Raw genomic sequence first — 14,732 nt, forward strand, 5'->3', positions numbered from 1 at the left:
CAAAGCATCTGTGAATTGTTGGGTGGGACATCAAAGCAGAGAATGGTGCACAGAAAGAGCATGCACAGTCATTATGAAACGTCACTATAAATATTCAGGTGCTGGGGGAGGGCAAATGGGCAAAATAGGCACTTTCAATTTGCAAGTAAACTGACAAGAAGTTTTGTTTTTTACTTGAGTATGAAAAAAATTTACCACCAAAATTATAAAATCATGAGTCATGGAACTTTGTGTGCAGCATCAGAGAGGAAATGTAAATCAGTCATAGGAAATAGCTTTCACGAACATATCAGCAGAAGCAATGCCATTCCGATGATAGGAAGTTTTTTTGGGGAGTTGACAAAAATCTTAAACTAGTATTTTATGTGATTTTGAAGAGCCACAGCAGCACAAACCTTTGTGTGTGTGTATGTGTATGTGTGTGTGCTTGTGCATGTGCTTGTGTGTGTGTGTGTGTGTGTGTGTGTGTGCTTTCAAGAATAAAGTAGAAAAGTAAAAACCTTTTAAAATGATTAGGACAAATGGTTCAATAAATATTGCTTTTAAGCAAATCACTAAAAAATAAACTAAGAAAAATTGTAAAGAATAAGAAGAAAATTTAAAACTACTTTTTCTTGAAGCTTTATGTGAATACAGAAATATATAAAACCTAATGTTGATTATTTTATAATTTCTTAATTAATACAAAATTACCTGACAGGAAAATGAGTGCTAAGAAATTTTAAGAATATGATTTTAAACATTATTTTATGTCAGTACTTTATTCAAGTTTTATTTACGTGATGTTAGTTAGAACATTTGAAGGGAAGGAGCTAATTCCACATAAAATGGAAGACTATAATATAGCCATTAAACTGTGAAGAAATAGAAGGCTACAAAAGAAGTCAGTTAAGATTTCTAGTGTTTTCAGGGTATGACTAAAATCACCTGCCCAGCTCAGAGCTGGGGCTCTTTCATACTCTGTTGCTATCGCAAAATAAATAAATAAATAAATAAATAAATAGATAGATAGATAGATAAATAAATAGATAAATAAGCAGATAAATAAATAAAATTAAAGAAAGAAAACCATAACACAACACGAGCAAGAATTAAGTCATGAGCGACTGGCTCCATCGTGCCCTAAAATGGTACATTCGACCCTACATAGCGATGGACTAGGATGGGAACAGGGCAAGATGGGAACAGAGTGTGACGATCTGTCTAGAAACCTCCCTTTCACATAGGTGTGTACATGTTTCTGAGCAGACAGGATTGGGACACCAGGGCTCAATGCTGGGAAAGTCACAATTTCTTCTGGGGACAAATGCAGATTTTCAAGAGGTCCACATGCTCCAAGCTTCCGTTGCAGACTAGCATCTCTAGAGGGGCTCGTCCCCAACCCACACCTACAGCAAAAAGGACCCTTCCTGGAATGGGGTTTCTGCTGTACTTCTGAAATGGCAAATACCTTTTTTGCCATTTACCTGACAGGAAAATGCTGAGTCATCCTTAGGCTGGAGGTCTAACAAGGTACTTATCAACACTCACATTCCCAACATATAACATTAAAACGTACACTAAATTCTGAAGGTAGCTAGCTATGAGACAAAATAGTTTAGAATTAACAATTGTACAAAATTCATTTATGTTTAAAATTCCAGTCCTAAATCAAGCTCGTGGCCGCCCACATTGACGTTCTTCCAATCCAGCAGGGCTGACAGAGTCAGTTTGGTACCTGGTGTTAGGGTCTGAAAGAAACTAAGCCAATCAGGGTGGAGTTGTTCACTTTGTTCAGAAAGCAGGCATCAGGGTCGACTTGATAATTTGCTGCTATTCCAAAGCAAGTGTGACTTTTCAGCAATCCAGGAAAGATTAAGAGCAGTCTCCAACTTCTTTTTGGTAAATGGAGCCACCAAACTCTGTCCGTGGTTCACATTAGTGTGAAGCTGGAATTTGTCCAACTGCTTATAACCAACTGCTCTGGGTCACTCACGACTACTTCAAGGTCTCAAAATTCATCTGGTAGCCAGCCAGCCAACCCTCATAGCCAAGCACCTGAGCGCCCCGGATTAAGGGCCCAGCAATGTCAAAGTCTATGTCACAGCCCAGGTGGATGTGCTCCCTCTTGTACCCTGTATTGATCGTAACATTTCCCCCAGTGTTTGGCAGGAAGGATGAATCTAGGGTCAGCTTCAGTCCACGAGCAAGCTGCTCTTCCACAGTGATCTCAGTGCCTAGGGTGTTGTCTGTGTGCCACTTCTCTGTAAATGTTGCCTCACACTCATTCCCGGCAGACTTGGGTTTCCAGACTCCCATTCACGTTTATAGTTTCCGTGTTGGCAGAAACTGAACCGGTAAATTTCAATCCATTCTTGGCCTTCGTTTTTATATCAGATCTTATTAAGCCAAAGCCATAGCCCTTGGTGAAGACATCCTTGCGGGACTTGCCAAGATCAGCATATGTGAGAAGCACACCCATGTTCTCGGAGGCGGTGACATCCGGGGCAGCAGCAGCAGCTACAGTGAGGGTTGCAGGGATGCTGGGAGCTCAGCGAATGGGCTGAGGGCGGGGCCTATTTTGGACATTAGTAAGAGAAGAAAAAGAAAAGCTCCTTAGTGGAAAACATGTTTTGAAACCATAGAAGTTAAAGGAAATTTATCAAAAACATGCACGTAAATCTAAAATATAAATTTCATATAAATTCCTCAAAAATGTGAGAAAATGTTTTGAACTGACACTCAACTAGAAATTGATGAAAGACAAACAAGTGATTGATTCATAGATGATTGTCTACATGGATGAAGATAACTGTTATATTGGCAAATAAAGTAAATTAACATATGCGTATCATAATCATTATGGAATTTCAGATTATGTATGAGTAATCGTTATTCATGATTGTCAATCTGACTATATCTGCAATGAACTATGATCCAAAATCAGAGAGCACACTTATGATACAGATCTTTAGGCTGGAATGCACAAGTTTCTGACCTAGATTTTGGCATGCAGATCTTAAGGCCTAGGAGCCATGAAAAGCTTAGGAATAGGCAGAGTAGTACACACCTTTATTACCAGGAGACTTAGGCACAGAGATCTTTGAGTTCAAGGTAGCCTGGGACAAAGTAAGTCGCAGATTCAGGCATGGTGGCACACACATTCTGACGGAAACCTACATAAGGACACTGGAAGAAGGAAGATTTAGTCTTCTTCAACTGCTTGCATTTACTAGTCAGCACATCTGTTGAAACCCACTTCTACAGAGGAGCAGCTAAAACAACTAGCCTCATGGGACTGAACTACTATTAGATTTTTGGACTTCCCATTCAGAGCTGACCATTGTTGGTGTAGTTTGATTACAGACTGTAAGTCATCAAAATAAATTCCCGCAATATACAGAGATAGTGCATAAGTTCTGTGAGTCTAGAGAAACCTGATTAATACAAGAGGTATTGAGAAAATAGCACACAATTCATAGAATGAGCAGAAACAACTTTGAGTATTGAACCTGAAGAAAATTAGAAGAAACGAGTGTTAACATTCAATTCTAGATAAAATGGAAAGTGATAACTTCAATTGATTTGAAAATTTTATAATCTTTAAATACATCATTATCATATACTGTAACCACTCAACTCTGAGACATATTTCTGAGTGATGTCGAATTATATGCTTATGAATAACTTACATAGATTTTTTTCTAAGATCGTATAATGAAAAGATAACATAAAATGTTGTTTGGATTGTATAATGTACTAGCATTATGCTATACTAACTATCTTGCAATCACCTATTCTTTTATTGATAAATTGTGAAAATTAAGGACTAGAGATATTTTATACTATAGTAATTAGTGATGGTTAAATCCCCTAAATAAACAATGTATTTTATTTATTTAAGTTTTGCATTTTCTTACTTTGTATTGGAGACACATATACCAGGGTGTGCATATGGAATAAAGAGAAAACTTATAAAATTCAGCCCACACCTTCCATGATATGAGTCTTAGAAACTAAGTTAGGGTCAGCCTTGTCAGCAAATGCCTTACAACAAAGTCCACTAGCAGCCCTACATTGAATAAAACAGCTTATAAGTCATTTATTTTTAAAACCCAGTTTGCAACCAATTATGTTACAAATTGGCACTTCCAATATACATGCACAAATTTTATTTCTTTAAAGATAACTTTTTAAAAGATTATTTTGTTTTGTTTTGCTTTTAAAGAAATTTTGTATAATTTAAAAAAAGATATTGGAAATTTTCTGTATTACATTTCCAATGTTATTACCTTACTCCCACTCATATTTACCCTCCCCCTCCACTTGTTTCCATGAAGGTGCTCCATCTCCCAGCCACTCTCTCCACCTCAGCACCTTAAGATTCCGCTAAACTGGGAAAATGCGGACTCACTGGACCAAAGTCCTCTTTTCACATTGATGCCAGACAATGCTATTCTCTGCTACATATGCACCTGGAGCCATGGGTCTCTCCAAGTGTACTTATTGGTTGATGGTCTATTCCCTTGGAATTATAGAGGGTTTGTTTGGTTGATAATTTTTCTCCTTTACTGCTTTTATTATTCTTTCTTTGTTTTAAATATTTGGTGTTTTGACTATTATTTTTATTGAAGAATTTTATTTTAAAAACAAAGATAAATGTACAAATTTTAAGCATTTTGCATAAAAGTATACGAATACATTTTTGCCATTGCTTGGCTTTTTTTTTAAGGTTTGATAGTGTGTATTAAGATCTTACTAGTTACAATGGGCATAAAATACATGTAAAACAGGATGTAACCTGGAATTAGTCAAAGTTTTAATGGTGTGTAAGGAGTAAACATAATGTTTTTTTTTCTTTTATTTATTTATTTCTTGAACTTCACACAGTCTGTGAGTTGTTTCTGGGGTGTTCAGAGCTTTCTGGGGTTAGTATCCCATTATGATTAACTGCACATTATATCTGTTCTTTTGTAACTGGATTATCTCACTCAGGATGATATTCTCTAGATAGATCCATTTTCTTAAGAATTTCATAAAGTCATTGTTTCTGATAGATGAGTAGTACTCCATTGTGTAAATGTACCACACTTTTTGTATCCATTCATCTACTGAAGAATATCTGGATTCTTTCCAGCTTCTGGCTATTATAAATAAAGCTGCTATGAACATTTTGGTGCATGTATCTTTGTTGTATGATAGAGCATCTCTGGGGTAAATGCCCAGAAATGGAATAACTGGGTCTTCAGGAAGTACTATGTCCAATTTTCTGAGGTATAGCCAGACAGATTTCCAGCGTGGTGGTACAGGTTTACAACCCTACCAACAGGGAAGAAGTACTCCTCTTTCTCTGCATCCTTGCCAGCATCTGCTGTCATCTAAATTTTTGATCTTAGCCATTCCAGTTGGTGTGATGTGGAAACTCAGGGTTGTTTTTATTTGCATTTTCCTGATGGCTAATGATGTCCTGCACTTCCTTAGATGCTTCTCAGCCATTCAATATTCCTCAACTGAGAACTTTTTGTTTAGCTCTATACCTGGTCTTTAATCGGGTTGTTTGATTCTCTGGTGTCTAACTTCGTGAGTTCTTTGTATACCTTGGATATTAGGTCCCTATATGATGTGGGGTTGGGAAAGATCTTTTCTCAATCTCTTGGCTACCATTTTGTTTTCTTGACACTGTCCTTAGCCTTACAGAAACCTTACAATCTTTTTAAGTCCCATTTTTCATATTTGACCTTAAATCACTAACCAGTGGTGTTCTGTTCAGGAAATTTTCTTCTGGGCCAATGTGTTCTAAGGTGTTCCCTACTTTCTCTTCAAATAATTTCAATGTACATTGTTTAATGAGGAGATCTTTGATCCATTTCCACTTGAACTTTATACAAGAAGATAAGAAAGGGTCTATTTTCTCCTTTCTTATCTCCTTGTACAAAGCTCAAGTGTAAGTGGATCAAAGATCTCCACATTAAACCAGATACACTGAAACTATTAGATGAGAAAGTAGGGAAAACCTTAGAACACATAGGCACAGGAGAAAATTTTTTGAAAAAAACACCAATGGCTCAAGCTCTAAGGTCAAAGATTAACAAATGGGACTTAATGAGATTGCAAAGTTTCTTTAAGGGTAAGGACATTGTCAAGAAAACAAAACGGTAGCCAACAGAATGGGAAAAGATCTTTACCAACTCCACATCAGATAGAGGCCTAATATCCAAGGTGTACAAGAAACTCAAAACGCTAGACACCAGAGGATTAAATAACCCTATTTAAAAATGGGGTACAGAGCTAAACAAAACGTTTAAGTTGAGAAACACTGAATGGCTGAGAAACATCTGAGGAAGTGCTCCACATCCTTAGCCATCAGGGAAATGCAAATCAAAACAACCCTGAGATTCCACCTCACACCAGTCAGATTGGCCAAGATCCAAAACTCAGATGACAGCAGATGCTGGCGAGGCTGCGGAGAAAGAGGAACCCTTCTCCACTGTTGGTGGGGTTGCAAGCTAATACAACCACTCTGTAAATCAGTCTGGCGATACCTCAGAAAATTGGACATAGTACTACCTGAAGACCCAGCTATTCCACTTCTGGGCATATACCCCAGAGACACTTTAATACACAACAAAAATATATGTGCCACAATGTTCATAGCAGCTCTATTTATAATAGCCAGAAGCTGGAAGGAACCCAGATTTCCTTCAGAAGATGAATGGATACAAAAATTGTGGTACATATACACAATGGAATACTACTCAGACACCAGAAACAATGACTTAACCAAATTCTTAAGAAAATGGCTGCATCTAGAGAATATCATCCTGGGTGAAGTAACCCAGTCACAAAAGAACAGACATAATATGCAGTCACTGATAGTGGGATGCTAACCCCAGAGGCTTGCACTCCCCCAGAAACAACTCACAGACTGTATGAAGTCCAAGAAATAAACAAAACAAAACAAAACAAAACAAATCTTTACACAACAAGAAAACTTTGACTATTTCCATGTTACATTTTGTTTTACATATACTTTATGCTCATTGTAACTATTAAGTTTTCAAGGCATACTATCAATCCTTGAAAAAAATCAAGTACTGACTAAAAAATATATTTATATAGTTTTATGTAAAAATTATGTTAAAATCTGAAAAGAAGTACTGACAAAAATGTATAATTTTAAGCAAAAAATGTTTAAAATCTGTACATTTATCTTTGTTTTGTAAAATAAAATTGTTTTAAAAAAATAAATAAATAAGGTTGCTATAAACATGGTTAAAAAAAAAAAAAAAGAAAGGGTCTATTTTCATTCTTCTTCACGCTGAGAGCCAGTTGGACCAACACCAATTTTTGAAGAGACTGTCCTCTTTTCCATTGAATACTTATAGCTCCTTTGTCAAAAATCAGATTACCATATATGTGAGGGGTCATTTCTGGATCTTCTATTCTATTTCATTTATACAGGTGCTTATCTCTGTACCAGTACCATGCAGTTTTTAGCACAACTGCCTTGTAATAGAGCTTGAGGTCAGGGATAGTGATTCCCACAGATGTTCTCTTGTTGTTGAAGATGGATTTCGCTATTTTAAGTCTTTTGTTATAAGAGATAAAATTGCACATTGTTCGTTCCAACTCTATGAAGAATTAGTTTGGAATTTTGATGGGGATTGCGTTGAATCTGTAGATTGCTTTTGGAAGGGTGGCCATTTTTACAGTATTGACCCTTCCAATCCATGAGCATGGGAGACCTTTCCATTTTCTGTGATCTTCGTCGATTTCCTTCTTTAGAGATTTGAAGTTCTTGTAATATAGGTCCTTTACTTGTTTAATTAGAGCCACACCAAGGTATTTCATATTGTTTGTGACTATTGTGAAGGGTATCTTTTCCCTAATTTCTTTCTCCTCATGTTTGTCCTTTGAGTAGAGGAAAGCTACTGATTTGTTTGGGTTAATTTTATATCCAGCCACTTTGCTGAACTTGTTTATCTCCTGTAAAAGTTCTTTGGGGGAATTTTTCAGGTCACTTACATACAGTATGTTGTCATCTGAAAAGAGTGATGTTTTTACTTTTTCCATTCTAATTTGTATCACTTTGACTTCCTTTTGATGTCTAATTGCTCCAGCCAGAACTTCCAGTACTATGTTGAACAGATAGAGGGAGAATGGGTAGCCTTATCTAGTCCCTGATTTTAGTGGGATTGCTTCAAGTATTCCACCATTAAGTTTGATATTGGCTATTAGTGTGCTGTATATTGCTTTAGTTATGTTTAGGTAAGGGCCTTGGATTCCCATTCTTTCCAAGACTTTTAACATGAAGGGGTGTTGAATTTTGTCAAATGGTTTCTAGTATCTAGTGAGATAACAATGTGGTTTTTTTCTTTGAGTTTGTTTATATGGTGGATTATGTTGATGGACTTCCATATATTAAACCATCCCTGCACTTCAGGATGAAGCCTACTTGATCATAGTTAATGATCATTTTGTTGTGTTCTTGGATTCAGTTTGCAAATATTTTTTTGAGTATTTTTACATCAATGATCATATGTGAGATTGGTCTGATGTTCTCTTTCCTTGTAGGGTCTTGGTATGGTTTAGGAATAAGGATTATTGTGGTTTCAAAAAATGAGTTAAGTATTCTTCCATCTGATTCTATTTTGTGAAATATTTTGGAAAGTATTGGTCTGAGGTCCCCAATAAATATCTGTTAAAATTCTGCACAGAACCCATCTGAACCTTGCCTTTTTTTTTTTTTTTTTTTTTTTTTTTTTTTTTTTTTTTGTGGTTGGGAGGCTATTGATGAGTGCTTCTATTTCTTTCGGTGTTATGGTATTATTTAGATGGCTTACATGGTCCTTGTTTAACTTTAGTTTCTGGTTTCACTTTAAGATTTAATTCATTTCCTCCAGATTTTCCAGCTTTGTTTAATATAGTCTTTTTTAGTAGGATCTAATGATTTCTTGAATTTCCTCAGTCTCAGCTTTATGTCTCCACTTTCATTTGTTAATTTTCTCAAAGAACCAGCTTTGATTTTGTTGATTTTTTGAATGGTTCTTTTTGTTTCTATTTGGTCTATTTCTCCCCTAAGTTTCATTATTTCTTGCCATCTACTCCTCTTGGGTGTATCTTCTTCCTTTTTTTCTAGAGCTTTCAACTGTACTGTCAAGTTCCTAGTGTATATTTTCTCCACTTTCTATTTGGAAGCACTCAGAGCTATGAATTTTCCTCTGAGTGGTACTTTCATTGCATCCCATAGGTTTGGGTATGTTGTGTTTATATTTTCATTGATTCTAGAAAATCTTTAATTTCTTTCTTTATTTCTTCTTTGTCCATGCTATCATTTAATAGATCATTGTTTAGTTTCCATGTGTAAATGGGCTTTTTGTTGTCTTTGTTGTTATTAAAGACCAGCCTTTTACAGTGGTGATCTGATAAGATGCATGGGAGTATTTCAATCATCTTATATCTATTGTGGCTTGTTTCCTGACTGATTATATGGTCAGTTTTGGAGAAGGTGCCATGAGGTGCTGAGAAGAAGGTGTATTCTTTTGTTTTAGGGTGATATGTTCTGTAGATGTCTATTAATTACAATTAGTTCATAACCTCTGCTAGTTTTACTGTTTCCTTGTTCAGTTTCTGTTTCTACCATATGTCCATTGATGAGAGTGGGGTGTTGTGGTCTCCCACTAATATTTTGTGGGGAGCAATATATTTTTTGAGCTTTAGTAGCGTTTCTTTTATGAATATGGGTGCTCTTGTATTTGGAGCATATATGTTAAGGATTGAGAGTTCCTCCTGATAAATTTTCCCTGTAATGAGTAAAAAGAGTTCTTCCTTGCCTTTTTTGATAACTTTTGGTTAAAATTTTACTTTATTTGATATTAGAATGGCCTCTCCAGCTTGCTTCTTAGGGTCATTTGCTTGGAAGGTTTTTTTTTTCCCCAAACTTTTACCCTGAGATAGTGTCTGTCTTTGTCTCTGAGATGAGTTTCCTGTATGCAGCAAAATGCTGGATTCTGTTTATGTATCCAGTCTGATAGCATATATCTTTTAATTGAAGAATTGAGCCCATTTATGTTAACAGATGTTAAAAAATAGTGGTTGCTGTTTCCTGCTATTTTTGCTTTTAATGGTAGAATTGTGCCTGAGTGTCTTTTTTCTTTTAGTTTTCTTGTTAGTTATTTTCTTCTTTCTACTATGATATAGTTTCCTTCCTTGTATTGGGTTTTCCACTTGTAATTCTTTGTAGGGCCTGGGTTTCTGGTCAGAAATCGTGTAAATTTAGTTTTGTCTTGGAATATCTTGGACTCTCCATCTATGGTGATTGACAGTTTTGGTGGGTATAGCAGCTTGGGGTGACACTTGTGTTTTTTTTAGGGTCTTCATGATGTCTCTCCAGGATATTCTTGCTTTCATAATCTTATTGAGATGTCGGGTGTGATTCTGATTGGTCTGCCTTCATATGTTACATGACCTTTTTCCCTTATTAATTTTAATATTCTTTCTTTGGTTTTGACACTTAGTGTTTTGACTATTATTTGTCCTGAGGAACTTCTTTTCTGGTCCACTCTACTTGGGGTTCTATAGGCTTTCTTTATGCACATGGTTATCTATTCTTAAGGGTAGGGAAGCTTTCTTCTACAATTTTGTTGAAGATATTTACCGTGCCTCTTAGTTGATATTCTTTGCCCTCTTTTATTCCTATTATCCTTAGGTTTGGTCTTGTCATTGTGTCCTGGTTCTCCTGGACATTTTGGGTTAGGAGCTTTTTGGCTTTTGCATCGTCTCTGACTGTTTTGTCTATGTTTTCAATGTTGTCTTCCACCCCCAAGATTCTCTCTTCCATCTCTTTTAGTCTGCTGGAGATGCTTGCATCTGACTCCTGATTTCTCTTTAAGGTTTTAACCTCTAGGGTTGTCTCTTTTAGTGTTTTCTTCATTGTTTCCATTTCCATTTTAAATTCCTTCTTAATTCCTTCATCTGCTTGGTTCTGTTGTCCTCTATTTCTTTGATTTCTTTGAGTGTTATTCTTGTTTACCCTTTAAAAGCTTCTATTTCTTTTTGATTTTCCTCCCGTTCTTGTTTCAGGATGCTCATCATCATCTTGAGGTACGATTTTGGGACTAAGTCTTCTTTTTCTGTAGTGTTTGGCATTCTGCTGTTTGCTGTGATGGGAGAGCTGGGTTCTGGTGTTGCCAGGTTGTCTTGTTTACCCTGGGGTAAGTTCATTTGCTTTCCTCTTTTCATCTTTTTGTCTGTGATTATATGTTGCCCTGTTTTCAGTGATTGGTTCCAGTTTCTCCCATGTACCTCGCCTGTGTCCCTGGATCTCTGCTGTTCCTGGTAGCAGATTACCTGAGTGCCTGTTCTTCAGGCACAGGACCTTCAGTTCAAAACCATGTCCCTAAGGCTTTCTGGGTGCTCCACCCAGACCTCTCTGCACCCTGGCTACCTGCAGCCCAGTCTCACCAGGCTTGTGTCCCTGGAATTCTGCTGTTTCTGTTGGCAGATGACCTGAGCACCTATTCTGCACGTACATGCTTGCTGGGTGGAAACTGAGACCCTACAGCAGAGTTCCTGCTATCCTGAACCAATGGGGGTGCATGCTTATGAAGAAATGTAATACTATCTTAAAAGAATATAAAATTATCAGATGAGCAAGGCTTAGAAGTAATCAAATGTGCTATGAAGTAATTATTTTTAGCATGATATAACACATACTAAGGAGCATATTAAACTGATACCTTTACAGTTCAGTTTATATATTTTACATTCATAAGATTTAGAGTCAACATTTTAAAATGTTAGTTTATTTTTATTTTATGTATATGAGTGTATATGTACACTATGTGTGCAAACTCTTCTCAGAGGCAAAGGAACAGATTCCCTGTTACAGAAGGATTGAAACTTCTATGTGGATTATGAAAATTGAGTCCAGATTCTATTCAATAATAGAAAGAAATCTTGCCTACCAATCCCCATGATTTAAAGTCAAGATTTGCCACCAACCAAAAATTTAGTTATTTACCTCATCATACTCAAAACTCTATACAGCTTGTACCATATAGAATATCTCCTTTGGGTTTAGTTTCAAGCAATTTTATTTGATATATAAATTATGTTACAGTAAAAGCAGAAAATTACTTGTATGTGATAGAGAAGGAAAACATCTTTACTGAAATAAAGTTGATATATATTAATGGAAAGCCTTAAAGATTTCTAATAACAAATTATAAATAGCCCCAGGCTGGGATTCAATTCCATCACAGATTCTCATTAGGCACACAGAGGAACCTGAGTCCACTACACAATTATGGACTTACAAATATAGAAAGTCGAAAGTATGCCAGGTTCCTGAAGTATCTCATCAACACTTTGTATTTCATTTTGTAATATTTTATATTAGCAAATGTGAAAAGAAAGGGAAGAAGAAGTAGAAGAAGGCCATGTCTACTCCAGTGAGTCCAGAATAAGCTACCTCTTATTCCCTGTATTCTCTATATTGTGAGCACTGTGAGTGTTTGGCACCAGTTATGTCTCCATGATGTGGGACTGACAGAAGGGTTCCCTTTCAGAGCAGCAAATCACATTCATGGAAACTAGCTACCCCATAAACCCAGTGAGTCCAGATGGTATGGTGCTACTCCCTCCTGATCTTTCTTTTGGAACTGTTTTCTAAATTTTCTAATAACAATAATAATGTTAGGATTAAAGTATGTGCTAGAAGGTGGTTTAAAAATTAATATGGTTGTAAGTAAGTAAAATTAATAAAAAGTCATAAGATATAGGCTTAATTACATACTTGAGATAAAATTACTGCTAATGATCTTCAACAATATATTCAGTGTTGATTTGTTCTTAGTATCCTTTACCAAATGATCATATTAAAGCTATTATTACATAATCAAGTTTTTAATGCTTTTCATTGGAATACACCTATGCCTGTTGAGGAATCAGTCATTGCTTTAAGCATAGACATTGGCTGGAAGAGTGATACTACTTGAGATATTCCTATTAAATTACATACTGATTTTAGGGTTGCTTTATTGAATGTTAAAATTTGTTTCTACATTTTGGTCCATTGGATGAAATGTACATAATATTTTTAAATTGTTTTATTTTGCTACCTAATATTCACATTTATTTACATGGTTTTCTCAGAACCAGATGGTTTCATAAATTAAAAAGTAGATATTACATCATAGGATCCAGTTGATCAGACTTTATCTACTTGTCTCTACCATATTCTTAGAAGACAAAAGATGTTCACATCTAAGAGTACACACTCATGTGAGTTTCAAAAGAAAGCAAGTCATGTTATATGTGAGGTTTTTAAAGGAGGACATTATGTAATTGCATATAATTATAAAATTAAATTAATTAAAAGTTTTAAGGACAGGGGACTCTAGATTTTGTGAAATTGTTTATTGGATAAATGTGTATGATACTTTGCCTGAGGAACTGAGTTTCATATAAAACCCAGGGTGGAACAAGATAACCTTTAACCAATTATGTTCTGTTTTCCACATGTGAGCCAAGCGTTCACACATATAAGTAAAACAGAGACATGCACATAATAATTTTTAAAATGAAAAAGCAATGAATGTTACCACTCTCAACTTTATAGACATCTCTATTTCTTTTTTCCAGACATTATTATTATAGCAAATTTCATGATGGTACATGCCATGTTGAAGACCAGTCTTCATTTGTACATTCCATAATTTGGCATTTATTTAATTTTATGGATATATTTGCCCATATTATCCCATTTTTCAATATGGATGAAGGCTCCAAAGTGTCTTCACAAATGTTAGGAAAGCCACACCTTCACAGAGGATGAAGGCTTCGTTGCCATCTAACTTAATTCATTTTAACTATAATTCATATAATAAAAGATAACAGAATAAAATGGAAACTCAGAAAGATAAGCAACATGGATGTTAGCAGTATTTCTCATTTACAGAAAGACATTAGCCAATATACAGTCTTCTTCACAGACAAAATAATCAGCTATCTTCCTTATGAAGCAATCTTAAATCCTCCTATTTCATCATAGAAATGATTTTTTGGATTAATTAGATATTATGTGTATTTCCATTTAAAATATTATATTCCCCCCAACTCCCTTTCCTCCTCCCCCTCAACTTGCTTCCTTGAAGGTGCTCCCTCTCCCAATAACACTCTCCACATCAGTGCCTTGGCTGGTTGATGATGTTGTTCTTCCAGTGAGGTAGCAAACCTTTCAGCTCCTTCAGTCCTTTCTCTAGCTCTTTCATTGTGGTCCCCATGTTTAGCTATAAGTATCCATATCTGTGCCTTTATGACTCTGAGAAATATTGAATGGCTGAGAAGCACCTAAAGAAATGCTCAACATCCACTGTCATCAGGGAAATACAAATCAAAACAGCCCTAATACCACCTCATACCATTCATAAAGGCTAAGATCAAAAACTCAGGTAACAGCATATACTGGCAATGATGTAGAGAAAAAGGAACACTCCTCCACTGTTAGTGGGCTTGTAAACTGGTACACCTACTCTGGAAATCAGTCTGGCAGTTTCTCAGAAAATTGGACATAGTTCTACCTGTGGACCCAGCTATACCACTCCTGGGAATATACCCAAAAATATCTCCAGCATCCAACAAGGGCACATGCTCAACTATGTTCATAGCAGCCTTATTTATAAAGGCCAGAAGCTGAAACATACCTAGATATCCTTCAACGTAGGAATGGATACAGAAATTGTGGCACACAT

At 35.9% G+C, this 14,732-nt stretch overlaps 1 pseudogene across 1 annotated transcript; it reads right to left on the reverse strand.

Annotated features, from left to right (window-relative positions):
* Positions 1 to 1,631: 1,631 nt before the first annotated feature.
* LOC308423560 (non-selective voltage-gated ion channel VDAC1-like) lies at positions 1,632 to 2,491 on the reverse strand (annotated as a pseudogene). The gene has a single exon. The product of its transcript is annotated as a non-selective voltage-gated ion channel VDAC1-like (transcript).
* Positions 2,492 to 14,732: the final 12,241 nt, after the last annotated feature.

This window comes from Micromys minutus, assembly GCF_963924665.1.
Source record: "Micromys minutus genome assembly, chromosome: 8".
Classification (NCBI taxonomy): domain Eukaryota; kingdom Metazoa; phylum Chordata; class Mammalia; order Rodentia; family Muridae; genus Micromys; species Micromys minutus.